The sequence below is a fragment of the Bos grunniens genome, chromosome 10 (assembly GCF_055505025.1).
Source record: "Bos grunniens cultivar Pamir isolate PY7600 chromosome 10, Bosgru_T2T1.0, whole genome shotgun sequence".
In the NCBI taxonomy this organism is placed as follows: Eukaryota; Metazoa; Chordata; class Mammalia; order Artiodactyla; family Bovidae; genus Bos; species Bos grunniens.
In genome coordinates, this window is record NC_141174.1 from 80,205,220 (window position 1) to 80,208,831 (window position 3,612).

At 42.7% G+C, this 3,612-nt stretch overlaps 1 pseudogene; it reads right to left on the reverse strand.

Annotated features, from left to right (window-relative positions):
* Nucleotides 1-389: 389 nt before the first annotated feature.
* On the reverse strand, nt 390-1,543 carry LOC147365098 (olfactory receptor 6J1-like; annotated as a pseudogene).
* Between the last annotated feature and the right edge of the window lie 2,069 nt (nt 1,544-3,612).

Below are 3,612 nucleotides of genomic sequence, written 5' to 3' on the forward strand. Positions count from 1 at the left end.
CACAGGCTGTAGACCCTTCTGCAATTCTTGGAATATTCAGTGTGGACAGAACTTGGAAATCATCAAGTCAAGGCCTGATGCACTTCAGAGGAGAGCACTGAGGGCCAGAGTGGCAGGTGACATGGTGACACCATTGTGGCCACAGAGTTAGAGTTAGAACCAAGGCCAGAGTCCAAGTCCCTGTCTCCAAGCTCAGCTTCTTTCTGCTATAGACCACTCAGGATCCCTCAGCTAGCTCACTCTTGCTAAGGCAAGTCCTCTCTTTTATTTTTATTTATTTCTTTAATTTTTGCTTTTCGGCCATGCCTCATGGAATATGGGATCTTAGTTCCCCGACCAGAGATCATACCCACTCCTCTTGCAGTGGAAGCACAGAGTCTTAACCACTGGACCACCTGGGATGCCCCTTTCTTTTTCTTTTCTAAAAAATTCCTCTATTTTAGTACTGGGAGTTTGCACAATGGGTACCTGGTAGTGAAGAGGAAGAGGAACTATCCCCCTCCTCTGTGGTCACTGACAGAGGACACTCCTCTCCTCAGCATTGTCCTCATCCTCTTTTCCAAACCCACTCGAACCCAGTCACACATCCCTGAGGACCCTCAACACTGTATCATTCCTCAGAGTATATATGAAGGGGTTGAGGAATGGAGTCACGACACTGCTCAGGACTGAAGGGACCTTGTCGACCTCCAGATATTCTTTCTGGAAGGGAGTCACATCAATAAACACCGTGATACTGCTGGGAATCACAAGTATGGTCAAGTGGGAAGCACAGGTTTGAAGGCCTTGTTTCTTCCACTTGCAGAAGGGATGCTTCCTCGTCAGGATGATGTACGTGTAGGGAAAGGCCAGGAGGACTATGCCGCAGAGGATGACTGTGGATGAAAGCATAAAATCCATCAGCTTGATGGCAGTGGTGTCCGCACAGGCGGGGGCCAGCAAACTCCACTGTCACAGAAGTGGTTAATGATGTCAGAGTCACAGAAGGGCAGCTGGGAGATGAGGATGGTTGGAAAGAGCACAGATATGAAGCCTCTCACCCAAGAGAACACAACTGTCCTGATGCACACAGGGGGCATCGTGATGGTGCTGTACCACAGCAGGTAGCAGATAGTGGCATAGCAGTTATAGGACATGACTGTCAGCAGGAGAAACTCTACCGTGCCCAGGAAGAAGTAGAAATAGCACTGGGTGATACAGCCAGCAAAGGAGATGGTTTTATCACCAGATACTAAGTTGGCCAGTGCTTCAGGGAAATGACAGAGGTGAAGAGGATGTCCAGGATGGAGAGGTTGCACAGGAAGAAGTACATGGAGGTGTGGAGGCAGGCCTAGGACAGCACCACGGAGATGATGAGCAGGTTTCCCAGGAGCGTCAGCAGGAACGTGGGCAGCAGGAGCACCAGCAACAGCAGCTCCACCTGCCTGCTGAGAGGAAACCCCAGCAAGATAAACTACATCAACGTGGCACTCTGATCCTCCATGGGCCATCCGCCCAGCTCAGTACCTCTAATGGGACAAAGGGAGATGATATTTACGTGCATGTTCACGGTACGAAATCCCAGGGCTGTTCACTAGAAAAATACACAGAATGTGGTAATCCAGATTAGATTTGTAAACCAAATTTAACCTGGTCTTAAATTATTTGCCCATGGAGCTGGAAAATGTGAGGGTTCTTTTTGCTTTTTGTTTTGGGAATGATAATGTTCCCTTTTAGTAAGGGTGCCTGCCCTGAGACCTCATTATCACACAGTTCATATGAACTTCCTAAAAAATAACATAGTAATTTCTATCAAAAAACCTTAAAATTGAGCAAATCCTTAGACATCCTACTTCCATCTTGAGAAAATAGGTGTGAATATTTTACCACAGGAATATTCACCACAAAACTGCTTATAACAAGGAAAATTTGGCAACAACTTAAATATCAAGAATGGGGGATGAAATGAGTAAATTATAGAATATCTACATTATAATATATCATGTAGTTATTTAAATTATATTTTACAGCATTATGTAATTCCAAAATATTCACAATATTTATTAAGTTTTTTTTTTTTTAAGCAAGTTATCAACCAGCAATAACGTTATGATCCCATTCTGGGAGTAAAATGTAAATCAGCAAAGACTCTAGAATAGTCGAGACATTGCTAAAGAAGAAGATGGCAGGGAGGACTTGCCTAGGCAGATAACAAGACATAAAACAAGAATGATTTAGGCAAGGTGGTCATGACACGGATACACACAAAACAGCCAGCGGAGCAAAATAAAGAGCCAAGAAACAACCCCACACAAATATGGCACAGTGCTCTATGTCAGAGATGAACGGAAGGTGGTGTTGCTGATTGTCTATATGCGGAAAAAGTAAAATTGGATTCCCTACCTCACATCAGACATTACCATCCATTTCAGACGGACAAGAAAATTAAAAGTAAAAATCAAAACTTCCAGAAGAAAAGAGACAAGAATATTGTTTTGGGCCCTAGTATACAAAAGAGTTTACTAAAGAACAGAAAATTTCTAAACAAAAAAGGAAACATGGATAAATTACGCTACATTACAATTAAGAGTTTTCTGGGAATTTCCTGACAGTCCAAGCTCTCAATTTTGATGAACTAAGACACTGCAAATCACACAGCATGTGGCCAAAATATATATATGTGTATATAATTAAATTAAATTAAGAGTTTCTGTTTATTAAACAACCCCAAAGTAAAGTTAAAGGCAAATCACAAACAGGGAGAACATATTTGTGACAGATAATGTACAAATGTTTAGTACGAATAGTATAGAATCAATATATTGATTTTTACAAAGCCATAAAAAATAGATAAGCCATCTAATAAAAAGTAGACCAAACATTTGACCTGAACTACATTTAAGCAGGAGGAAATGCAGAATAATGTACCAAAAGATGCTTGATCTCATTAGTAATTCAGTTCAGTTCAGTTCAGTCGCTCAGTCATGTCCAATTCTTTGTGACTCCATGAATTGCAGCATGCCAGGCCTCCCTGTCCATCACCAACTCCCGGAGTTCACTCAAACTCATGTCCATTGAGTTGGTGATGCCATCCAGCCATCTCATCCTCTGTCGTCCCCTTCTCCTCCTGCCCCCAATCCCTCCCACCATCAGAGTCTTTTCCAATGAGTCAACTCTTCACATGAGGTGGCCAAAGTGCTGGAGTTTTAGCTTTAGCATCAGTCCTTCCAATGAACACCCAGGACTGATCTCCTTTAGAATGGACTGGTTGGATCTCCTTGCAGTCCAAGGGACTCTCAAGAGTCTTCTCCAACACCACAGTTCAAAAGCATCAATTCTTCAGTGCTCAGCTTTCTTCACAGTCCAACTGTCACATCCATACATGACCACTGGAAAAGCCATAGCCTTGATTAGATGGACCTTTGTTGGCAAAGTAATGTCTCTGCTTTTCAATACGCTATCTAGGTTGGTCATAACTTTTCTTCCAAGGAGTAAGCGTCTTTTAATTTCATGGCTGCAGTCACCATCTGCAGTGATTTTGGAGCCCAGAAAAATAAAGTCTGATAATGTTTCCACTGTTTCCCCATCTATTTCCCATGAAGTGATGGGACCAGATGCCATGATCTTCGTTTT